The 26,656-nt window shown below is 42.6% G+C and overlaps 1 protein-coding gene across 4 annotated transcripts in view; it reads right to left on the reverse strand.

Moving 5' to 3' along the window:
- Positions 1-26,656, reverse strand: part of FRAS1 (Fraser extracellular matrix complex subunit 1) — a 416,443-nt gene that overhangs the window by 334,654 nt on the left and 55,133 nt on the right. Inside the window, exon 1 of one of the 4 annotated variants that reach the window (XM_061583286.1) lies at positions 25,119-25,138. The exons of the other annotated variants lie outside the window; for them this stretch is intronic. The gene's annotated coding sequence lies outside the window, so the exon portion shown is untranslated. Of the gene's footprint in view, positions 1-25,118; positions 25,139-26,656 lie in introns of those variants that run through there. 4 annotated transcript variants of the gene reach the window in all.

A 26,656-nucleotide genomic window follows, 5' to 3' on the forward strand; every position in this document is an offset into this window, starting at 1 on the left:
GTAATTTGAGTCCATTATGCCGTGTCCTGCACTCTGGGACAATCAAGAAGAGATCCTGGCCCTCCTCTGTGTGGCAACCTTTCAAGTCCTTGAATAGTACTATAATATTTCCCCTCAGTATTCTCTTCTCAAGGCTAAACATCTCCAGTTCTTTCAGTCCCTTCTCAATGGGTTTTGTTTCCAGTCCCTGATCATCCTCGTTGCTCCCTCTGAACCAATTTGTCTGCATCATTCTTAAAGTGTGGTATCATAACTGGATGCAATATTCAAGATTAGGCCTAACCAGTGCCAAATAGAGGGGAACCAATACTTCATGTGATTTGGAAACTATACTTCTGTTAATGCAGCCTAAAATAGCATTTGTCCTTTTTGCAGCCACATCACACTGTTAGCTCATATTCAGCTTGTGATCAACAACCATTCCAAGATCCTTCTTACATGTAGTATTGCTGAGCCAAGTGTCCCCTATCTTATAACTGTGCATTTGGTTTCTTTTTCTTAGGTGCAGAACTTTGCACTTATCTCTGTTAAATTTCATTCTGTTCTTTTTAGACCAATGCTCCAGTCTATTAAGATCCCTTTGAATTTTGTTTCTGTTTTCCAATGTATTAGCTACCCCTCCCAATTTTGTATCATCTGCAAATTTAATAAGCATTCCCTGCACCTCCTCATCCAAGTTATTAATAAAAATGTTGAACAGCACTGGGCCCAGGACCAAGCCCTGAAGTACGTCGCTCATGGCCTCTCCCCAGTTTGAGAAGGAACCATTGATAAGTATGCAATGTGATCATTCCCTGAGGCTTCATCAAACCTTCGTACCAAGTGAAGATGGCAGCATTGTAGGCCTTCTGCTGATCTTGGGGCCCTGACAAATACCCAACCTTGCCACCCTCTGAAGCCAGTTCTTCAAGTCACCTCCTACCTTGACTACTGCAAACTTTGATAGCCACATTTCAGTGGTCTCACTTCTATCCAGAACTCTGCCATTAAAGTCATTGGTTTCTTCAGTTGTGCAGACTATGCAATACCCCTAGCTTTAGCTCCTGCTTCCTATCTCCTTCCACAGCAAACTCAAAGCCCTTACCTTTAGCAACACAGGAAGCTGCTGCTTTGTACTGAGTCAGACTGTTGCTCCACCTAGCTCAGTATTCTTTATAGCAGGTGTGGGGAATCTTTGGCCCTCCAGATGTTGTTGGACTGCAACTCCCATGAGACCCAACAAACATGGCCAATGATGATGGCAGCTGTAGTTCAGCAACATCTGGAGGGACGAACGTTCCCTACACTTGGTCTACGCTGACTAAAAGCAGGTCTCCAGGGTTTCAGACAGGGAACATTCCCAGCCCTACCTGAAGATGCTGGGATTGAACCAGGAGCCTTCTGCATGCAAGGCAGATGCTCTATCACTGAGTATGGCTTCTCCCCTAAATAAAGCGCTCCACAACCTGCCTACTCTCTCTTCCCTTGCTTATCACTGGAACACTGCCTGATACCTTTGTTCCTCTAACTATGACCCTCATCATACCAAAGGCTCTCTCCTTCCCTCCCAGGATGGCTCCAGGCATTTTGCTGCCTAAGATGGATCCCTACAGCACCCCATTCCATGCACAGAAGCCAACCACACTGACAGTTGCACCTTACTTCAACACTTGGTCCACCGCACTGAGGGCAGCAGGCTAGCTTAGGGGGCCCACAGCAGGCCACATGGCACACACAGCTCTGTCTTTCAGCATCTCACCAGCACTCAATGAACCTCAACATTTGTTGCCAGAGGTGACTGCTTAATTCAGCCTAATACAGGAGTGGGGAACCTCTGACCTCCAGGCCAATCATGGCCCCTCTCCAGGGGGTCCAATTTGGCCCATGTGACCATGTCCCTCAAATCACACCCACCCACTGATGTCACTAGTGATGCCAGCTGATGGGTGGGAGGCCAGGGTTTAATCTTGTCTTGGCTGAGCAATCCTGTTCCCAGCAGGAAAAAACTGCACAGCCAAGGTAGCAGGATTTAATCCCCACTCACCAGCTGAGCAGGGATGAAAGCTCTGTGCAAAAGCACCCTTTGAAGCAGCTTGCATTCAAGAACTATTTCAAAGAGGCTTTTGCAAAGGCTTTAAGACAGCTGCTGCACTCCTGTTGCTCAAACAGGAGCATAGGGGCCGTCTTAAAGTCTTCTCCAAGTCTCCCCGCATTACTTTTAAGTCTCCACGATAGAGGAGTTTAGGGGAGGGAGACTTGCGAAAATGTTTTCCTAGTCTCCCTGCATTTTCCTTTTAATTTTCCACACTTACTGAAAGGGGGATGGGGGAAGACTTGGAAACCGCTTTTGCAAGTCTCTCCCCCTCCTCCTTTAACTCTCCCATCACGGAGACTTAAGGGAAGTGCAAGGGATTTGGGCAGGTGGGTGCCCCCACTTGCCTGCCACTCATGTGATTGTGTAATAACACGATGTAATTGACAGGTGGGCAGCCCAACGAGGCAGATCCTGATAAGAATCTGGCTCATGGAGCCAAAAAAGTTCCCCCACCCCTGGCCTAATAGTAGAACTGGCCTTGTCTCCTTAATATAGTAAAATCTCTTTCATATATACATTCACATTCATACACTGGAATTTCCTCTGCATTCAAATATTCAACAATGCCTGAAAGATTTGGGCTCCAAGCCAAGCAAAAATCCCTTCGGAAAACTCTGACATTTGTGAAACACATACTGTATACGAATCCTTCTCTTTGTGAGCCACTTCAAAGGTGCAACTGCTGCTTTTGAGATTTCTCCCACTAAAAGAACAGTAAGAGACATCAGACCAGGTGGCTCTGCCAAATAAGCAACTTCTACCCAAGGGCCACTGTTAATGAAAGAGATGGGAGGATGGGTGTACACATTTCCTGTCCCCAGTCATTCAGTACAAATGCTAATGTTAATAAGCAGGTAGATACTAAACAGAAATGTAATTACAAACTAGAATGCAGGTGTCACAAACCAATGAGAGCTTCTTACTGGGGAGAGAAGGGGAACTGCTGCCATAAACTCCAACATCAACAGCTGGAAAAAGCACGCTTCAAGTGTAAAAGTGTCTATGGCATAGGTATGAGCAATCACTTTTGGACCCTATGGACCTCTTGAAGATTGAACAAGGCCACTTGATGATTTTTTTTCCTGCCTGTTGTACCAATCATAATGCACTGTGCTAAGTGCTATTTGATTTTTACTTGTATCCAGGGGTGTAGTCATACAGGGTCTCAGGGGGTCTTAGACCTCTTACTTTTTGGGGAGCAGGGTCTCTGCGGGATCCTGTTGTCTCTAGTATCCTATGAGCGATCAGCATGGAAGGGGAGGGTGTTAGCCACTGAGAAGAGTCTTCTAACTTTCTTCCTTTCCTGCTGATTGGAACCAATCAGAGTAGAAGGAGTTCCAACTAGTTCCTACTTCAAAAGGCCAAGACAAGTCATGGAGAGTAAGAATTCTGTAATCCTGATGATAGCGTCCGAGCTACATCATCAAGTAGTTTGGTAGCAGCAGGAGATAAATGGGTAGACAGTGAATTCAGTACTTCGAGCAGTATCTCTTGACAGTGAGAAAGGACAGTCAAACAATGACAGTGAGAGAAGCAGGAAGCAGTATTCAAGCCTGGCCAGATTCTTCTATAATCTTAGAAGGGGGCATGGCTGTGATGGGGCTTGGCTATTACTAAAGGCATCAAAACAGCAGATGAAGTCCCCCTAAATGCCACTGTGAGAGGGAGAAGAGCTCAATAGTTCTGCTGCTATTTTTGGCAGAACCTCCATGTTGAGTGTCACCACCCAGTCGTCCTGCACTTTGGCTGTAGTGCTCCCTAGAGATGACCCTGAAATTCTCACTGGGAAATTTTAGGGTATGGGAAGCACAAATTTGTCCTGTAGCACAGAAAGCACATTTTCACACTTTAGATTTTGTGAACGTGTCCTTTTTTCCTCACTGCACAACATGTCAGTCTCTAGAAATGAAAATTTCCAGCTTGTCAAAATTCAAAACACAGCAGCAAAGCTGCAGTCCAACAGATAAGTGTGTTGTCTGTCTTTAAGCGACTCTCTCTCCCTCTTATCCTCAGTTCCCTCTTGTAACTTGTTTTCAAAATAATTGTAATTGCTGTAGTAAATGTTGAAAAACTGATGAATGTTGACATTTTACTAGTAATTCTTAAGAGTTTAAGAGGCTTAGAGGAAAATGTCAGATGATTTTGACATTTATTAATAATCCCAAAGGTAATGGAATGCTTTGCCAAATGTCATGCATGTTTCCATCATTACCAATTATATTTATTTATATTTACAAAAACTCTTTTTGGCCCTATCAGGGATCCCCAAAGCACTTTAGAAAGCAGCTAACAAAACACCATCAAGAAAGAAGAAACTGAAAACTTAAAATCAAAAGGAGCAGAACTAAAACCTCCATTTCTATATTAAAAGTTACTGAGTGCCATACAGGGTAAGAACATTTCCACTGTCTGCCTAAACACCACTAGGAATGGGGCTAGTCTAACCTCCTTTTTTAGGTGGAGGGGAGGAGATTTGACAACAGGGAGTTTTGACACAGAAAAAGCACTGCCCTGCAATCCCTCACACCAGCCCTCTGGTATTATTATTGGTATTCTACTAACATGCCCCAACAGCACAAGGATTACCGCTAGTGCAATGGGATGTCCCCCCTCTCCTCCCTCTGCACATGCTCCATGTCCTTCCCAAATCTGTTCCTGAGAGTTGGGGGAACCCCTAGAACAGATTGGTGTGGGGGAGGAGGGGGGTTTCCATTGTGCGAGTGGAAATCCTTGCCCCAACGGGACCCTGACTGAGAGCTACATTGGACACAACCCAATTTTTATGTATTTATATATTTTATGAATCACTTCCCATGAGGTATCCCTAGGTGATTTACAATACAATAAAAATTGCACACAGAAGAATAAAAAAAGTTACATACATAAAAACAGTTTAGCAAAAAAAACAGTGCATACATAAAATCAATTCAAATCCAATATAGATGCCAACTGGAACAAAGATTTCCACCTAGAAGGCTTGTTGAAAGTGGAACATCTTTAGCAGGTGCAGAAAGGAAAGTAGAGATGGAGCCTGCCTGATATATAACCGGAAGGAGTTCCAAAGGGAGGTGCAGCCACACTAAAGGCCCTGATTCCAACATCCATCGTGTAGAACAAATCTCCTGATTGGATGATATCTGCAAGATGCCCTCTTCTGCAGAGCGCAGTGATTGGCTGGGTATGTAGGGGGTGAGCCAATAACCTGGCCCCAAGCTGTATAGGACTTTGTACACCAATACCAGCACCTTGAACTTAGCTCAGAAGCTAATGCACAGCGTATAACAGGATGTTTACCATGCCATAGGTGTAAATGAAAACCACAGGTGTAAATCTTCATAATACACACATTTCTGACATTTCCCTTTTGGCATCTTAAAATTTTAAGAATTATTGGTCAATGTCTACATTCACTATAACATAATCATCATCATAAGAATCAGGCCTTCAGCCATCCTGACAAAAATGATTTGGCAATTCTGATGTAAGCTGAACTCAGTGACATTTACTTCTGAGTAAACTTGTTTATGATTGTACTGCAATCCTATGCATGCTTACCTGAAAGTAAGTCCCACTGAACAGATCAGACCTTTTTTCTAAATAAAGAGGCATAGGATTGCAGTATCCGAGCGTCAGCATACTTAGGTTTCAATGGAGACTTACGTGTGGCCAGCTGCCTCTAGATTACAAGCACAGGATTCAAGTTGATATAAATGCTCCAACTCTCTGATAAATGGTTAGGAAAACAATTCAGAGGTCTATTTATTGTAAAGATTTTAAGTGTTGGATTAAAACTGAAACGCAGCTTAAGAGCCACACTTCCATAGTCACCTTTTCACCCCTCCGGTTACATTCAAACCACTTTTGACATCTTTAACAATGGCTAGCAGAGGATGATTTAGTGTTTTACTAACTAATTAGCTGATCTGCATGTGGCATCTGCTTGAGGGTCTTTCTAACAGCTGGCCCTTAAAGCAATCCAGACCTTTGAAATATGACAAAATGGATGGTGAAGAGAAGGTTAATTACATGCCCTTCTTCCAGCCTTCTTTTGGCTTTGATACAAACTTAAAGTCTCCTGGTGGCTTTTAAAAATCATTTTTAAGCCATCTATCTATACAGTCTATACCATGGACTGCAAAAAAAACAAATAATTGGGTGTTAGTTAGAACAAATTAAACCAGAACTGTCACTAGAAGCTAAAATGATGAAACTGAGGTTATCATACTTTGGACATATAATGAGAAGACCTGATTCACTAGGACAGACAATAATGCTGGGAAAAACAGAAGGGAGTAGAAAAAGAGGAAGGCCAAACAAGAGATGGATTGATTCCACAAAGGAAGCCACAGACCTGAACTTACAAGATCTGAACAGGGTGGTTCATGACAGATGCCTTTGGAGGTCGCTGATTCATAGGGTCGCCATAAGTCGTAATCAACTTGAAGGTACATAACAACAATCTATATAAGCCTTGTATTTCACATCTGAGCAACTACTGAATGTTTTGTAACTGACTTGAATCACTTTAAGCTCCCAGTACTGCAAACAAAACTGATAGAAGATCTTTAAGGAACGTTATTAAAACTAATGGTATGCCTCCTTTCCACAACTCAAAGCGGTTAACCGAGAAGAAGAAAACCAAATATCACATTAAAAGCAGCAACAATTCATAACAACAGCAACAAAATGATAGAACAGAAAACGAAATAATGACCCAGTAGATCTTAACAGCCAAACACCCTCTGGAATAAAAACAACTTGTACCATTTACAGAAAGAGATAAGAGAGTAACAGCTCTGCACCTTCTCTGACAGGACATCCCATAATCTGAGGACACTAAGGAAAAAGGCCCTAACTGCACTATTCTCAGTTCAGACATAATGGCTATCTTATCTTTGGTTTCACATTGATCCGGTTCAAACAATCATACCTTAAGCAGAGATACACATAACCATTTTTGCTTGCACACTCAGCCCCTTTGTGGCATGAGCAATCAAACCAGTACATCTCTAACTAGCCACAGTTTTCCATTTCATCCAAACCTTGAAATGATGGTTACCTGCTTTGGGACACACCAGGATATTAAACTAAATTAATTAATATCCTGGCTTGTTCTGAGGCTGGTAATCATTGTTTCAAAGTTCAGATGAAACAGGAAATTACAATTAATTAACGAGTTTAATTTCCTAGTTTAATTGCTACTTGTGTGAAGGAGGAGCAAAGGGACTAAATGCATAGGGAAAAGAGTTATGTATGTCCCAGCTTAATAAGTCAAGATATGCTTGTGGTTGGAATTGACTAGTCATGGTTTCTGAATAGCTGGCAAACCAAATACAGAAATGCTGTAAAGCGTGCTTGCGAACCATATACTAACTATGGTTTGGCCAGGCAGCTGAATTGGCAAACCATAGTTGTGGCCATTGAAGATGGAAGAGAACTTATGAACCCGGGTGCTGAAAGAATGGAAACATGAGAGAGATAAGCAGCTCTAAACTATGGTTTGTCTGTTCTAATTATGGAGTCACAAGTTCTCAACCATGGTTTGTCACGTGTTTGCACCAAGCCTATAAGTTTGATGTCCATACAACACACTGAAACTGATTTCAAACCTGTTTATCTGCCATGGTTCTCAAAGAAAATAACTGTTGTAATAGTAATTCCAAAAGGGCTTAGGACACATGGCTCAATCTAGTCAAGTCCCAGCAGGAGAGCTAAGAACATGCATAGGTCTTTCCCACTGTAATCAATGAAGCTACACAAGTGTTTCACTTGAGCTACTGGAAATGTCAGACAGAAACATTCTCCATCCTCAGATCTAGCCACAAGGAAACATGCCTGGGAGTCATGTGTAGCTCTGTTGGCAAGGAAAGCTCTAACCAGCTGCTTGAAATAGGGCCTATTCTAGCCACCAAATGACAGCTTCCCACACGTCTTGGCTGGAGAAGCCCTTTGTGTCAAGAAACTGGTTTGACCTGCCTAGTCATGAAAGAGCAACAGGTAGCGCTGGCTGAAGATAGGATGTGCTGGCAGGGAGCCCTACCTAGACAGCAGACATCCTATGATGTCTGTTCAGACATTCAAGGGAGCCTTTCCTTAATGAGGGACTTGGTTTACCATCATCAAGCTTAGAAGTGGAGTACTAAACAATGAAAAATAGCTGCTGCAAATATACAATTTCTGGTATCACATATCCCATTCCCGTTTCTCCCAAAATATGCTATTTTTGCAATTAGGCCAGGGCACTATAGTAGTATGAGTGGCTCCGTCTTGAAGAAGCTGTTAACCTGCTATCTGCTAATGCCAAATCAAGCTTGTGTCTAATAAGTCAGGCTAAATACACAAACAGCATTTAACTAATGAAAGTCACCTGATATATTCTGATCACTGAGAATTCTGCAGAATTCCCTGGTTGTGGGATGTTAATTTTTAACTACCAGCCAATGCAATTCAGTTCAAATGTGAACATCCTGGAGAGGGTCGGCAAAGTGCAAATTGCATCAAAAGAGGAAACTTAGCGGACTAAGTATTAGGAACAAAGAGAAAAGTAGTTTTGTTTAAAAAATGACTAGATAAATTCATGGCAGGAACCTCATCTAATGGATATTGAAAAGCTAAATGGAATCTCCATATTAGAGTAAGCACCTCTGAACGCTGTAAGCTTGGCGAAAACAACAAAGCATGACTCTTGTGTCGTGCCCTGCTCTGAGCATTCCACAACGTTTGGCTAGTCACTGTTGGTAGCAGTGTGCAGGACAGGATGCTCTGATCCAGCAAAGCAATTCAGGTTCTTATCAAGCCAGCGGCTCAGTTCAGACATAACCCCAAACCATGGTTTGCAAACCCAAACTGTGGTTTGTCATGACATCCAACCAACATGAACCAAACAGTTTGTGAGCAGCCATCAAACAAAGATTGAAACCACAGTATGACTGGGCAACAGTAAGGCTCAACTAAGAGCACAACAGTGACAAAACACAGAAGCTGCATCAAGGTCTCAGAGCATGTATAATGTTTCATAGTTCTGTGCTCACAATGAGAAGGGGAGACAATCACTCTAGAGCCAAATGGCTGTAAGTATATTTCTTTATCTCATAAAAAACACAACCAGTAAATGAACAGATGTAGATATTGATAATCAATTAAAACACCCCACAATGACCCCACCCTAAACCACTTATTATTTGTCAACAGTTATTTCCTTGAACTGATGCTCTTTAGGTGGCAGATTCTGTCATTGGTCTTTCAGACTATCACAGTTCACTCTACTTTCTGCTTTCTTTTCTCTTTTTCTTTCCCTTCTTCCTCAGATCCCTCTCTTCACTTTCTTCCTTCTGCTTTTCTTCCTCCACCTCTCCAGCCTCCTCTTACTGCAGCCGTGCTCCAACAGTCCTCCCACTTTATTTTCTCACCACTTTGTGCCCTTCCCCTTTCCACAGCTCATGTCGGAAGGTCCTTAGGAGCTAGCCCTATGAAGAGAGACTGAAGGAACTGGGCATGTTTAGCCTTGAGAAGAGAAGACCAAGGGGAGATATGATAACACTCTTCAAGGACTTGAAAAGTTGCCACAAAGAGGAGGGCCAGGATCTCTTCTCGATCGTCCCAGAGTACAGGACACAGAATAATGGGCTCAAGTTACAAGAAGCCAGATTTCAGCTGAACGTCAGGAAAAACTTCCTAATTGTTAGAGAGGTACAACAATGGAACCAATTACCTAGAGAGGTAGTGGGCTCTCCAACATTGAAGGCATTCAAGAGGCAGCTGGACAGCCACATGTTGGGTATGCTTTAGGTTGGATTCCTGCATTGAGATGGGAGTTGGACTCGATGGCCTTATAGGCCCCTTCCAACTCTACCATTCTATGATTCTATGAGGCATTACACTTGTTCTGAAGGCACATGAAGCAGCATTTCTGAGGAAATATTACCTCAGGAAATGGTGACCATCCAAGGAGTGAGGGGTGAACCAGAAAGCATACCCATGGCCCTAATAAGGATAAAGTGGAGAGGTAGGGAGGAAAAATATAAAGTAGGTATTAATGCCCAACAACAAGAACCAGTGATACTGGGAAGAGATGTAATGGGGGCACAAGGGAAAATATATGTGGTGACCAGACGACAACTTGGCAAAGAAACAGAAGCCATGTTAAAAGAGGCTGAGGAAAACAGGGTAGAACCTGTTATCGAGCCTAAGGTCGCCATAGCAACCCCTGGAAGGCCTGCTGAAAGAGACAAACTGTATCAAATGGTCTCTAGTGAAGAGGCAGAGCAGTTCAGGGAAGAGCTGGATAAAGATACAAGTTTGAAGCACATAAAGGACCAAGCCCTGACACAAAAGATTCCCTTTACTGACAAACTGAGGAATCAAATTGTGTGTGAGAATGGGATTTTATATAGACTGTGGATGCCTGCTGAGAGAATGAATGCGAACCAGTGAAGCAATTGATAGTACCTAGCAAATACAGAACCAGATTGCTAGAGCTAGCCCATGATGTCCCATGTGCAGGACATCTGGGAATAAAAAAGACCAAGAGGAGATTGGCTGCACACTATTATTGGCCAAATATCTCTAAAGATGTAAAACAATATTGTTTATCTTGTAACATATGACAAAAGGTGGGGAAAAGTGGAGTAAAGACTAAGGCACCCTTAAAGCCCCTTCCTATAATAGGAGAACCCTTTTATAGAGTGGGAGTAGATTTGGTGGCCCCTTTTTCCAAACCCACAAGGCATGGCAAGAAATATCTATTGGTGGTGGTGGATTTTGCCACCAGGTACCCAGACGTGGAAGCATTAAGATCCGTAGAAGCCCCTGTAGTGGCAGAGGCTTTGTTAAAAATCTTTATGAGACTGGGTTTCCCTCATGAAGTGCTGACGGATCAAGGCAGTGTATTCATGGGAGAAGTGATGCAATGTATGTGGAAGTGTTGTGGTCTAAAACATCTAAAGACAACCACTTACCATCCAGCCACTAATGCGTTGACTGAGAGATTCAATGGGGTTCTGAAGGGCATGATAAGAAGCTATGTGCAAGATCACCCACAAGACTGGGATGAACGTTTGGGGTGCTTCTTATTTGCGTACAGAGAAGTCCCTCAGGAGTCAACAGGCTTCTCACCCTTTGAACTGATGTTTACTAGAAAAGTAAGGGGACCTTTGGAACTGTTAAAAAATTCATGGGAAGGAACCCTGGGAGAGTACAAAACATCTGTAGTTGATTTTGTATTAGACTTCTGCAACAAATTAACATCAATGATGGAAGTTGTGCAAAAGAATTTGAGTCAAGCTCAGGAGAAGCAAAGTTACTGGTATGACAGAACAGCCAGGGAACGTGTGTATGATGTGGGAGATATGGTTATGGCATTCATACCCAGGAAACACGATAAATTACAGGCCAGCTGGGAGGGACCACATACCATAAGGGAAAAGCTTGACACAGTGACGTATGTGATAACCACAGACCAATTAAAAAAGCATAAAGTGGTTTATGTAAATATGTTGAAACCTTATCATACCAGGGATGCAAAGGTGTTGCAAGTTACCTTATTCCCTGAGGGAAGTGGGCCTGAACTTCCAGATTTGGTACAGGAAAGCAAAGCAAAAGGAGGGGTAGATCAATTGGAATGGTCGGAGGAGGTGAAGGAGGAAGTAAAGGAAGAGATTCTGAGAGTTTTCAAAAATTATGGAGATCTCTTTAGCAATAAACCTGGCCGAACCAGTATAGCCAGACATTCCATTGATACTGGAAATCATGCCCCAATCAGATCTGTTCCGTACCGTGTGAATGGGAAAGTTTTGAGTGAAATTAAAAAGGAGGTTGAAGACATGCTGGAACTAGGAGTGATCAGGGAATCCATCAGTCCCTGGGTCTCAAGTATTGTGCTGGTTCCGAAAAAAGATGGAACCACAAGATTTTGTATTGATTATCGTTTAATCAATAAAATTATTGTCCCAGATGCGTATCCTATGCCTAGGGTGGACGCAATGTTAGAATTATTGGGGGCAGCAACCATTATCTCTACGATAGATCTCTGTAAAGGATTTTGGCAGATGGAACTAGACGAGCAATCCACAGCCAAAACTGCCTTCAGTACACCAGATGGGTTATATGAGTTTGTGACTTTACCCATGGGACTAAGGAACTCACCAAGTTTGTTTCAGAGGCTAATCAATACTGTGTTGCAAGGCATGTCAGATTTTGCAGTGGCGTATACAGATGACGTGGCCATTTTTAGCAAGTCGGTGCCTGAGCATGTCCAACACCTGACTGCAGTATTAGAGGCATTTAAGAAAGCAGGGCTAACAATAAAAGCTAAGAAGTGTCAATTTGGATTGAATGAAGTGATCTATTTAGGACATAAGGTGGGGAGTGGGAAAATAACCCCCTTATGGAGCAAAGTTGAGGCAATACAATCGTGGCCTATCCCCTTAACCAAGAAACAAGCTAGGGCATTTTTAGGTGTGGCTGGGTTTTACCGAAAGTTTGTGAAAGATTTTGGGGAAATCGCAACCCCCTTGCATGAGCTGACAAAGAAAAAGTGTGCTGAGCGTGTGGTATGGACGGATGAATGTCAAAAGGCTTTTGATCTTCTGAAGCAAGCCTTGTGCCAAGGACCTATATTAATAGCACCAGATTATGAGCAACCATTCATCGTGGCTATGGATGCGTCGGACCTCGCGCTGGGAGTCGTCTTGCTGCAGGAGAGAGGAGGCACCAGACATCCAGTGGCGTATCTTAGTCGCAAGCTGACATCGAGGGAGAAGAATTATTCGTTGGTCCAAAAGGAGTGCCTAGCGGTCGTGTGGGGGCTGAGCAAGTTGCGCCCATACGTGTGGGGACGAAGATTTACGGCGACGACGGATCATCGGGCCTTGTTATGGTTACAGACTATGAAAAATCATAACACTATGCTGCAGAGGTGGTCCTGAGCTCTACAAGACTATCAAGTGGACTTCAAGTTCATAAAAGGCAAGGACAATGTATTGGCCGATGGACTTTCAAGGCAGGTGGCTGGGACTGCAGTGACGTGACCCAGAAGTAGGAACAAAAAAGACATTTTCCCCATAGAGACTTGTTTTATTGTTAACGCGGCGTATGAATCCTTTAGCAGGAATAATACTCTGCCGTTATTTTTAAGGGGGGGGGGAATGTGATGTTCCTGTATTAATGTAAATATGGTAAGTGCTGTTTATATAGAAGACATATGGTAAGTGGAGTGAAAGAGGAGGGGGGAGTACATGAGCAGTAGAATGCTGGATGATTGGCTGAGCGTTTGAATGGCTGGAAGTATAAATGGAGGAATGACAGTTGAATCTGGGTGGATGTTAGTCGGTGGATGTTAGGTGGTGGATGTTAGTAGGTGGGTGTTAGTTGGTGGATGTGAGAGGAAGAAGGTGTTTGGTGGTGGATGTTAGGAGAGTGTGGAGAAAGAGGGAATTGGAGTTCTAGTTAATAATAAGACAAGTATCACAGGAATAGATGAAACCATATGCTTATGTAACATTATAAAAGTAATCTTGTTATTTCTGATATTTAATAAATACTATTTTGGTTTACCGAAGGCCTGATCCTTGGCTGGGGTTTTCACAGACCAGAAGGGAGGGCAAGGTAATTACCAAGGCTGAAGGGAAACAGTAACGAATGGTGGCAGCGGTGAAGAGAAGAATAATAACATTACAAGTATCCAGCGCAACCCAGAGTTATATGAGTTATCTATATAGATACAAGGGGGTTGGGAACAGCACAAGCACGGAGTCACAAAAGTAACCAGATAGAGAGAGGCTCAGGCAAAGTCTCTGGGAACATTGGTTATAGGACATGACTGGTGGTGCTGCCTAGCAGAGGGATCTAGTGAGATCTGTGCTAGAGCGGAGAGAGAAACCATAAAAAAGGACAGTCCGGACTGGTGGAGTCCCTGGTGGTGCCTAGTGAAAGGTAGTAGCCACAAGCAGGTAGGAACCTGACAGGGAGAGCCAGGGAAGGGCGTCACATGGCCATCCTAAGGTTAAGGCTCTCAATGGTTACTACTCATGATGGCTATACACGACTTACAAGAGAAGGAGCACCATGCTTCTGAATACCAGTTGCTGGGAACAACAGCTAGGGTGGGCTATTGCCTTCATGCAGTGTCAGGCTAGGACTTGGGAGACCAGGGCCAGCCACTCGTTCTCTACCTTCACAGGGTTGTTGCGAGGATAAAACAGAGAAGAGAACCAGGTATGCATCATCATCACAGAAGACACCTCCTTGAGTTCCTCTGAGGGAAGATGGAATTTAAAAGCAGTATATAAAAAGTACTGCTTGTGGGCTTCCGATAGGCATCTGGTTGGCCACTGTGGGAAATAGGATGCTAGACTGAATAGCACCTGGTCTGATCCACCTTTCTTATGTTCCTAAAGGTACCAGATGGAGAGAGGTACCACCTCTTCCACACGGGATCAGGCTTCACGAGTGTTTACGGTGGCGGTGGCTCTCGGCCTGCTCCCACATTCGTCTTCATTGCCTACTACCCCAGCACGACCGGGGAGCCTTCCTTGCTCGGTGGACTCATGAGCAGGACTCTACTGGAGGCGCGCCGGTGCTGTTGGTCACTCGATGCCACTGCTTGAGATCAGGCCACCAGAGAAGAGCTACGGCGGATGGTTGGCAGAGACTGGTGGAGTTTAAAAGGAGTTTTTGTTACTAGAAGAATGAGACTGTGAATAACATCATGGGTGGGGTGGTTCTAGTAGCTAAGCTGAAGTTGAAATTGTGTTACTTCTCTTCTACTTCTGCCATATTGACTAGTTGTGTAACAGGATTGTTACAATATGTAGGATGTGATTAGGATTGTTACAGTGTGTTATGTTATATTTATAGTGTCGGTACGTCTTTTGTATTTCTGTTGTATCTGCCATTTGTTATTTTCTCTATTATTGTTGTATTATTTCGCTTGAAATTGTTTTTGCCATTGTTTGACTTGCTGTCAGCTATTTCATATGCAGTGTGTTTTTGTTTTCCTTTTTGTACGTCGCTTTGGGTCCTATTTTTGGAAAAAAGCGACTAACAAATGCTATTAATAAATAAACAAAATAAATATATTTCAATTCAGCACACAGATTCTATAGACCAAGAGGCTGAATACATTCCCCCCGCTCTCTCACACACACACACCAATATGCACACAGAGAGACAGAGCAATTTGAAATTTTCACCATTAACTCTGCCACTGCAGAACTCTTTTCCTCCTTCATGATTCTGTTCTGGCTTCTACGCCCTGCAGTTGGTGTAACAGTATGGAGGTCTGGAATCCACTCAAGTCTGTTCTCTCCGCACCACTAACTGGTCCGCAACAAGCCCAATGATTCTTGAAGAAATGAAGATTTCAATAGAAAGAAAATTGCTTCCTTTCTCTTTCTCTCTCTCTCCCCTCCCTCCTCATTTCTTCCTCCTCCTTTAATGATTGCCGTGCTATAGACTTCCAGAGAGTTTTCTTATGAGATTTTGGTCTCCTTGTGTTTCAATTGCTGGTTTATTGAAAACATCTCACACAAGGTGACCTTGGGAGCACAAGCTACCCATCAAAGCTGTTTCAATAAAAGCTGCTGCTTACAAGGCAAGACGGTGCCAGGGATTTCTCCAACCCCATCTTACTTTCAGTGCTTCTCTTTTCCCCTTTGTGCATATTTTCACAAGGTCATGCAGGAATGAAGCACTAGAGTCCCCCATACCCTACCTTACCAAGGGCGGTCCTCTAATTGAAGGCACCCTCTGTTGGAAGGGCCTCTGTCCAGTCCAAGTCTGGTTCAAAGATAAAGTACCGTACAAAAAAACACAGAAAGCTGCCTTCTACTGAGTCAGACCTTTGGTCCATCAGTATTATCTACACTGACTGGCAGCAACTCTCCAGGTTTCAGAAGAGAGAGGAAGGGACTTAAAGGTGCCCATCAAGTGTCAGTTTGCACCTGAACAGCAGGCTGAGCTGAGCCTGCTTACAATCTTCTCCACTATGGTGAGATGCATTGCCTTTATATTTGAATTACACTAATCATTTCTAAATTTGCACCATGCATATAAATTAGCACATACAAATCTGTGTCCTCTTTTGGGGGGCACACTTCCTCTTCTTTTTTGTTAAGTGCCCACCCTAGGTAGTATTCAGCATGTGTGATATATTCCTGAGTAGTATTTAAAGCTGAATTGATCAAATTCACACTTTCCTAAACAATATGAGAACCAAAACATGGCCAATCAATCAATCAATCTTTATTTTTACCCCGCCCTTTTCCCAAAACTGGAACTCAGGGCGGCTTACAAATAAAAACTACACATAGGTAAAAAACATACAAAAATATACAATTAAAATAGAATTAAACTATTCCTAACATTAAAACCATAAAACATACACTTAAAATACTAAGACAATTTAAAACTTTAAGGGCCACCCTTCAAGTCTCACTTATTCGAATTTTGCAATGCAGTTCTCAATGTCTACAAAAACCCATATATTAGGGGGAAATGTGCACAAAAATGATTAGTGAAAAACAGCATACAAAAATGCATTATAAAGAGAAATTGCTTGCAAAAATGTGTACATCAGTCAAAACTGCATACAAAAATAAGTTTAGCAGGAGAAAATGGCACTAAAATGCTAGAGAACTTTCAAGAGTGGTTTAGCAACCAACCCCTCTTCCCGGGGAACTCTGGGAATTATAGGTCTGTCAGGGGAACAGGGGTCTCCCTAACAACTCTCAGCACCCTTAATGGACTACAGTTCCGAGGATTCTTTAGGGGAAACCGTGACTGTTTATAGTACAATAGTACTTTAAGGGGTTGTATTCAATTAAGTCATACTCAGAGCAGATTGAAATGAATGAATCGAAATTAACTTCAGTGGGTCTATAAGTAGAATTAGCCAGTGACAGCTGGTGACTCCACACCAATGGGACAGTGGAATCTACTCAGGGTTTTAGTCCAAACTTTCAAGGAGCAATGTACCTTGGACAACTCCTTGAAAATTCAGACTAAAACTCGGAGCGGATTCCACTGCCCCATTGACATGGCGCCACCAGCTGCCACTGTCGAGAAGGGGAAAACATTATATCAAAGAACTGCATGGAAATGGAGAGAAAAGCACAAGATGGATCGCTTTGAATTTCTCCTCCCGAAGCAAGAAAAGCACCAAAGGAAAAAGAGCTGGGTTGTTTTTTCTGCCGAGAAATCAGAAGGCATCAGAAGCCCTGAGCAGCGATTCCCTCATTAACAGAGCCTGCACTATGCAACACCTCCCAAATCTGGCTGAAGGGACAGAGCCGTGAGCTTTAACCGGAATATGAAATGCGTTTTCACTGCTCCCTCTCTCGCCTCTTGGCAAAGCTGAAAAGGCAGCTTGTGATGCATTCAGAAATACCAAATAAAAGCAGAGAGGGTATGCTATGTGAGCAAATGCACAAGTTTATTTGACTGATGATGATGATTTTCATCATAATTAAACTTTACAATATAATGTTCAACAAATGTGTGCATTATCATTTCTAATATAACTTGAGGAAAATGGAAAGGAAGAATTATTGGATGATTATTACTTAGCACAACCTTGCAGCTTTTGGCTTGTAGGCATCCATATCTGTAAAGTCCGTAAGAATCCACCCCAAAACACGGGGTGAGGGAGCTCTCTAGAAACAAAGTGTTGGTTCACACACCTGTGAAGCAAATGGCTGAGGGAAGATTTTGCAGAGGTTGTGTGAATCAAGTCTTGAGAACCTACCCATGGCTTAAATCCTCACACAAGAGGTGAGGGACTAAATCAGCCTAGAATCCACACTGTCTGCCCTAGAAATCGTTTATCCTCCAAGTATGGGGCTAACTTAGAAGAGCCGGGAAAGCCGCTCTTCATCTGCTCACGGACATATAATTACATCTTGAATTATTATTTCTCATGCTCTGGGGCTGAATTATGGTCTCAAAAAATGGCCCTGGAGAGTCTGGGTTGCATCCCCCTATTAATTCCTGAACAACTAGTGAGGGAATGATTACGATTACTGTGTTGTTCAGGGCTGCTTCTTTTTCTGCTCTAAAAATGAAAGTCAGACTTCTGCCCCAATAACATTTGTATTCTGAGCTCAGAAGTATAAAGAAAAAACACAGGGGTGAGGCCACAGCTCTGTGGCTTGCAAATGATCAGTGTGCAGAAGGTTCCCCGCCATCTCCAACTTGACGGATGAGATAAAAGATGGTGGGGAAGACCTCCATACCTGAGACCCTGGAAACTCTGCCAGTTAGAACAGAAAATTTTAGGTGAGATGGGCAAAGAACATTACCCAGTGATAAAAGGCAACAGTGGAGGCTGGTCCATTAGGGCAAATAGAGCACTCTTGCCAACCTCAGTTTGCCCTCCATCAGCTCCCACCTACCCGTCTTCTTACTTACAACCAGTCCGGGGGTGACGCTGCCTATCACTGGCTGTAGCTCCACCTACCGATGGGCTCCCTGCCTTCTGCCCTATCAGTCCAACTGGGCACCAGCCCCCACTGTAAGGCACAGCCGCCAATGATCAAACCAGTGGTTTTCCAGTTATGCGTGATGAAATCCTGGGAGATCCTTGGAAGCCTAGACGGGGTTTCATCATGAAAGCATGAATAAGGTGGCCACGGGTCTAGTTTTACACAGGAGAGTCTTCTGTCTAAAGGAATCCTCTTCGAAGAGCTGTTGGGTCCAAGTCCAGTTTTGAAATAAAAGGAACATAAGCTGGGAGAACAAGAAGGCCTTGAGGGTGCCCATCAACAATTAGCAACTGGACAGGCACACAGGCCACCTGGTCAGAGTCTTCCCTATTATGGCGAGATGAACTGCTTTTCTATTTAAATTATAGTAACTGCATCAACATTAGAATCTATAAATTAGCATATGCAATGTTATGCATGAGTGCTATCTTTTTTTGGTAATGCATTTCCTCTTTGGGGGGGCAATATCCTCCCCTTTTAAAAAAAATTAGTTGAAAAATGGAAATGGACTGCCTTCAAGCCGATTCCAACGTATGGCGACCCTATGAGTAGAGTTTTCATGGTAAGCGGTATTCAGAGGGGGGTTCCCATTGCCTCCCTCTGAGGCTGAGAGGCAGTGACTGGCCCAAGATCACCCAGTGAGCTTCATGGCTGTGTGGGGATTCGAACCCTGGTCTCCCAGGTCGTACTCCAACACCTTAACCACTATGCCACACTGGCTCTCTGAGAAAAGCTCCCAATTTAATTTTCCACAACACCCCCATCACAGCAGGTCAGGGACATTGTGGGGAATTAAAATGGCAGCCCATACGCGGATGGGATCTATATCAGGGCACTGTGGGAAATTAAAATGGTGGCTAGACCAGCTGGCTCAGAGTACTGGTGCCGCTCTCTACTGCTGTTCAGTGTCGTCTGGTAAGCCAGCAATCTGCCCACCCTCTGGAGGAGGAGCTCCACCAGAGGGCACTTTATTCAGGGCTCTCTTAGGCCTCGAGTCAGCCCTGATATGCGATAGTAATAACAATAATAACGATAATAGTAATAAAGATAACTAAACATTCTTCAACAATATTCACTTTCAAAATCTAATAATATTCACTTTCAAAATCCAATAATGATTCTTAATTTTCTTTTCTCCCTCCATGGTTGTCTTGGTGTAAACCAGATACAAACCGATATATAATTTTCAGAGGGAAAACTGTCAGCCTCGCCTAGGAGAGTAGAGAGGAAGCCCTAAAAATAATTGGAAATTCATCTCTTGTTTTTACAGCTGTCACAGCTAAGCCCCATTGCCTTCATTGGGGAAAAAGGCACGCCGGTAACGCCTCTATGACAACTCTAATTATATTTAATACTCAATCCATAAATAAATAAAAACCTATTGCATCTCCGGAAGGGCAAAAAGATTCAATTACCAAGATTAAGATAATTGTTGGGGTTTTTAAAATAGCCATCCAAGAATAACAGAGTTTAGGGGATGAGTCCGGCAAGATGAGGGTGGCTTCATTTTCTTTAGAAAGATTTCCATATTACAGATGAAGAATCTGCTCCCGAGCCCAGGGCTCGGGGGCAATGCAATATCTATAAAAACCCAACAAAAATCTATTCCAGAATCAAAGCAATTCAGAGACTCTATTTGAAAGGTTGTCCAGTTTAAGTCAAGTTTAAAGAACTCAAAGAAGGGAGACTAATGGGGGCCTTCAAGTTGCCATGAACACCTGGACAGCAGTCTGAGCAGACACACAGGCCACCTGGTCCTAGTCTTCGCTCTATACTGAGATTACTGCTCTTCTATTTAAATTATAGTAATTATTTCTAAATTTGTCTCTATATTTATCAGTTAGCATGTCTAAATTTTATGCAAACTGGCATTCTCTATTGTCCCCTCCCCCTTTTTTTGGCAGTGTGTTAGTGGCTACCCTAAAAGTCACCGATACCATTGCAAAAACATGGAGAAACGTTCACAGTATATACCAGAAGTATACTTTTGATGCTGGTTATGATGATGAAGCATAATTTCATAATCCGTGGAGGCTGGTGGCACCGACATTAGTGAGGCATTGAATCCGCTCTGGGTTTTAGTCCACATTTTCATGCCTTGGACAGCTCCTTGAAAGTTCAGACTAAAACCTGGGGCAGATTCACTGCCCCACTGACATCGGGGCCACCAGTCTCCACTGTATATAATATACAGTGCATCATAAGAGAACAGGCTGGCTGCCGGTCAAAGACAAACAGTGGGTACGAATGAACAGACAGTTCTCACAATGGAGAAGAGTAAATAGCAACATCCTTCACAGATCTGTTACGGGACTGGTGCTGTTTAACCATCATAAAGGATATGGAGTCAGAGGCGGTCCGTGGGACAGCACAGACAAGACACAGCTGCGGACCTGGCTTCCCCATGCTGAATGTTGCTGCCACTTAGTGAGAGGGAGACGGACGAGGCATGATGTGGGTGCAGCATGATGTGGGTGCAGCAGCAGAGCCAATCTGATGCTCCTGCTGTTGCACTTGCAGCACATGGAGCTCCCTGCACTTCACACCTCCCTCACTTGATAAGTGATAGTGACACTCGGCGCTGGAAGGAGGCAGGTGTGCAAGAGGTTAGCAGAGGAGTGGCCACGTTTGCAGATGACACCAAATTATTCAGGGTGGTGGAAACCAAAACAGATTATGAAGTGCTCCAAAAGGATCTCTCCAAACTGGGTGGATGGGCAACAAAATAGGAAATGAGGTTTAATGTAAGTGTAAAGTTACGTACATTAAGCGGAAAGAAGATGTTAACTTCACATATAATAATGGGATGTGAACTGGCCATGGTGGCTGGCTAAGTGAAAATATTGCATAGGCAGCTTTGAAAAAAGCATAGAAAAACTGCCAGTATCCGACTAGAGTGGCTGTATACTATACTCAGCATGGATTTTTTCACATCCCACAATGTTAACTTGAAAATACCCCCCATGCCATTCTGGTGCTTCCCATAAGCTCATTTCAAAACAAAACCTATAGTTCTGAACTCAGAAATGCTTGCTTAACAACCCTCTAATTTTTCATGGCAATACACAAAACAGTCAGAGAGAACTGAGAGTACAAAGTGTAAAAAGAGGGGGGGAAACAGACCCCTTTTGGACTTTTTTTCTGTCAGAGTTCTCATAATTTGTTGAAATTAATTAAAAATCTGCCATGTTCACAGAGTACCTGTAATCCTATTCCTGACCTTGCCCCATACTCTGACCTTCATCTTCTGCAGTTTAAAAGTTAAAAAAAATGCCTAGCTGATTTTTAATTAATTTATGAACTTTTGCATTGAACTGAATGATAGTGTCGGGCATGCTCAGTAAGAAGCAACTGTCAGTGTTCTAAAAGCCAGACTCACAGATGCTGGGCTTGGTTAGTCAGGGGGCCACACCCACGCCAAACCCTTTTCACTTGAGACAGTCATGGCTTCCCCCAAAGAATCCCGGGAAGTGTAGTTTGTGAAGGGTGCTGAGAGGAGACTCCTATTCCCCTGAGAGAACTCCAGTTGCCAGAGTGGTTTAACAGTCAACAGCTCTGTTGGAAGCTCTGTGAGGGGAACAGGGCTTCTTCTAACAACTCTCAGCACCCTTCCTAACTACGCTTCCCAGGATTCTTTGGAAGAAGCCATGACTGTCTAAAGTGAAATAAAGGTCTGGTGTGGATGTGGCCAGGGACAGCTTTGGTTTACAGCTACATGTGCCTGCTGTAGAATAAAAAGGTGGGGGGAACGCTGAAAACAATACTGGTCTTTTGAATAGGAAAGGGGCTTCCCCTCTGCCCAGTGCCCAACCACCCAATCTCTTCTCCTCCCCTCCCCTCCCCCTTCCTCCCTCCCCCTGCTCTTCCTGCCCCTCCCCAAGGTCAGTTTTACCTTTCCTAAGCATGACTGCACAGGAGTAAATCCCACTGAACTCAAAAAGCACGCAAATGATCAATTCATTCTCAGCAAATTTGCACAGGATCCCATTTCTTACCTCCCAGATTAAAAAGCAGAGAAATTCACTAATAGGCAAAAAACCTTGCAGTTTAAGAACGTACTTATAGCCCACAGATATTTCTATCAAACTTTAAAAAGCAGAGAAATTGGGCAGCTCTAGTGAATGCACCAGGGGAGCAGGAGACCTGACCTCCTCTCTGAGATATTGGAATGCCCTACAAATTTGTCAAAATGCAAACACAATTTGGGTTGGTCTTTCACAGTCCAATCTATTTCCAGTGTAGCTTGGAATAATTTGGTATCATGTGCCTCTGAGCATATGGTGAGTGGTGGCAACACCTGCAATCAGCCAAATAACAGAAATATGACATGTGCTGTACTGATTTTGTTTTAGCAGGGAGGAAGCAACAATATTAGCACACTTGATATAGTCATTTTAAATATGTTTGATTTACTGTGCAATTCTAGTGAAGTTTTCTATAATAAATTATTTTCTTTTGCTTCTGTTACTATGAATATGTGAAGTATAGCAACAAAATGTACACTAAAAAAACTCCAAAAACAATTGTAGAATAATGGCACTTACTATTCTGCAGAATAGTTTCCATGGACATGAGGAGTGTCTAAGTTTGCACAAGATAAAACAGTAAGATGTAAAATATATTCTAGCAAATTTCTAGGTGTGCTCTATGTTTTTAATTGATCATGCCCACCCTTCCTCAAGTGGAGTATTTTAAGCATAGCAGGCTGAAAACATGCATCTTGGGCAGGCCAAGTTTGTTTTTTCCAACAGCTAGAGTCATTGCTTAAGTAGCAAAATATTATAATCAGTCTGATTTTACATCAAACAACAGTTTCAAATTCAACTGTTAATGCACCAAAAATAGAAATAGAACATAACCTCCAATTTGAAACACAAAAGGCTGTCTTCACCATCATATGACATTGACCAATGAAAACAATTTGAAATTAATAAAAAAAATTGACACACATTTCTAGGATGAATAATGAGAGAAATATAATTTTCTAGGTTAGATCTTTGTAGTAACACAGGAAATAAGCAAAATAAAAAGAACACCAACAAACATACAAAAATGTAATTCTCCATCTTTGGAGATGGCAGGTGTTGCCCCCACTCACCATATGCTCAGAGACACATGTTACCAAATTATTCCAAGCTACACAGCAAGTGGATTGGCCTGTGAAAGACCAACCCAAATTGTGTTTGCATTTTGACAAATTTGTAGGGCAGTCCAATATCTCAGAGAGGAGGTCAGGTCTCCTGCTCCCCTGGTGCATTCACTAGAGCTGCCCAATTTCCCTGCTTTTTAAAGTTTGATAGAAATATCTGTGGGCCGTAGGTATGTTCTTAAACCACAAGGTTTTTTTGCCTGTTAGTGAATACAAATCTAAATCATCTCAAAAATGGTACTATAGAGCTGGAGAAGCAGAAAAGGGTAACCAAGATGACTGGGGTAGTGAATCACCGTTAGTTTAGAAAAAAGTGGCTGATAGAGAATTGTAACATAATACATGCTAGTATTTCTGAACCCTCTCCAGTCCTACAATATCCTTTTTGAGGTAGGACAACCAGAACTGTACACAGTATTCCACATGCAGCCACATCTGTATAATGACATTATGATAGCGGCAGTTTTATTTTCAGTCCTTTACCTAATGATTCCTAGCATGGAATTCTATCCAGGAAATGGAGGGAGATAAGTTTTTCTTCCTCTCTGATAATACTAGAAATCAGGGTCATCCAATGAATCTGACTAGCAGTAAATTCAGGACAGACTCCATATACTCAGTGGAAACTGGTGACATTGATGTCAGTGGGGCAGTGAATCTGCTCGGGGTTTTAGACTGAACTTTCAAGGTGCTGAAAGTTATGTAACTTATGTTAAATAGCTGACAGCAAGATAAATAGCGTAGTATTTGGTGGAAAACCAAACTGCAGCAGAGCAGAAACAGCGCTGATTGTGACAAATACAGAACAGAAATCGCTGCCTTCTTACATCTCTGTCTCTTCTAAAGAAATATTGCAGTTAGCAACTTTTTATCTAAGCAAAGTATGTATTTCAGAAATGTACTGTGAACAAACATAAATGCAAAGTATGACATTATTTTATACAAGCATGTATTTGTTGCAATCAGAGCTGTTTCCGTTCTTCAGTTTTGCTTTCCACCAAATATGTTATTCATCTCACTGTCTGCTATTTAACATAAGTTACATAACTTACATAACTTTCAGAACCTTGGACAGTTCCTTGAAAGTTCAGACAAAAACCTGGAGCAGATAATCTAAACTTGGGTTTATATAAAGATCCTTTCCGTGATATGAGGCTGGATTTAGTGAGTAAAATCCTCCGCTTCTGGCACAGCAAGTACCACTCCTGGAAATGAGTGTAAAATCCTTACTGCTATAATTCACAGCCTATCTTGAAACAGAGAAACAAGGTTGGATGGTTAACGATCAACCAAGAAAGAAGCGTAAGATGAAACAGGACGATAAATTCTAAATAAATGGAAAGCAAACTGCCTGAAAAACTCTGCTTGTTACCTTCTCATGCCTCAGGGGGGAAATTTAGCAAAACATTCTACTTACTAGGTACAGCTCTGCATCCAAATTATCCCTCCTTTTTCATTTTTCGTAGTGACATTGTGCTCAGAATAAATGAGTTACTGCATGCTTGTCCTTGATTGCTGTAAATTGAACCACACACCAAAAAAACCCCTTATCCTGCATGCACTTTTCATTGCAGAATTTACACAGAAGTAGATCTACAATGCAGTCTTTCTAGGATAGTATCACCAGCACAACAGTAAACAATGTCTCCAAATTCCAGTCATGTAGTGCTTTCTTTCTGTACAGAAAAAGCACCTGGGACATGGAATATTTCAAGAAATCAACTGGGGCGATTTTTTTTTTTTTGTCTCAGCCAATGTAACGTGCTGGGGTAATTTTTTCCTAACAACTGATCCAGGGAAATAGATTCAAGTGAGCAGATGGAGTTTTCTTTCTGAAAACCTAACACAGGCTGGGTAATAATAATAATCTAAAATTGATTGATTTTTTCCACTGGGATGATTTTTTTTGTCTCAACCGATGGCAACTAATCTGGTTAAAAAAAAGTCCCATTTTTTCCCCCTCAAACAAAAATTGATCCAGAAGAGCAGACTTAAGTAACCTTCTTCTGTCTGGGGACATTTTACTACCCCAGTGTTTAATTTGGCTTGGAGGAGTAAAACACTCAAAAGGTGTTTGCATATATTTTTTTTTAGCTTGAGGTTAGTGACCCTTCTTGGTTTCTCCATTACCGATCCACAGTCAAGATATGGCTGTGGACCTGCAGAAGGCTTGAATTCTACATTCTATGAGTGATCCTGGCTTCAGGTCAAAAACAGTGAACCAAGAAGTGCCATTAAGGCATTCCTAAGAATTAATAATCGTTGCCAAAATTCCAAAGAAAGGGGCCACTAACAGAATTTAATATGTATTTTAGGACTCATCTGCTACCCCATCTATTGTTCTGGAACCAATAGCTAAATTCGTTTTGAATCTGCTGCTGTTGTTTTTCAACAGTATCTACTGCCCAGCAGGTTGTCATCAATCATAAGGCTCTTTGTGATCACACTGGGGGAACGCTGTTTATCCCCGGCAACCTCAGGTTGGCAGATAATCTACAAGAAGCGTGAATTTCTACCTTTGCACAGCTGACCTTGTACAAGAGCGTTGATTTCTGTGAATTTAGGACCACTTCATCTGTTATCCAGTAGTGCAGAGGCCGCACTCTTTTTTGTTGCTGGGTTGAGAATGAAATTCTTGTTAATGCCTTCTCCCACAACAGACAACCCCAGGAGCCAATAAGCATGAAAGAGGAGAGTGTTAACTACTGCAAAGAGTCTTCTCAGTGGCTGACTCACCTCCTTTCACTCCACTTTCTGATAAGTATGAAAGAGAGTGTTAACTGCTGAAAAAAAGCCTTCTCAATGGCTGACTCACTCCCTTTCACTCTTATTGGCTCCAAGCAGCAGGAAAGGACAAGGTAGCATGTTAGAAGACTCTTCTCAGTGGCTAACACACTCCCCTTTCATGTTGATTGGCTCATAGGATGCTGGAGACATAGGGACCCTGCTGGGACC

This window comes from Rhineura floridana, chromosome 9, assembly GCF_030035675.1.
Source record: "Rhineura floridana isolate rRhiFlo1 chromosome 9, rRhiFlo1.hap2, whole genome shotgun sequence".
NCBI lineage: Eukaryota > Metazoa > Chordata > Lepidosauria > Squamata > Rhineuridae > Rhineura > Rhineura floridana.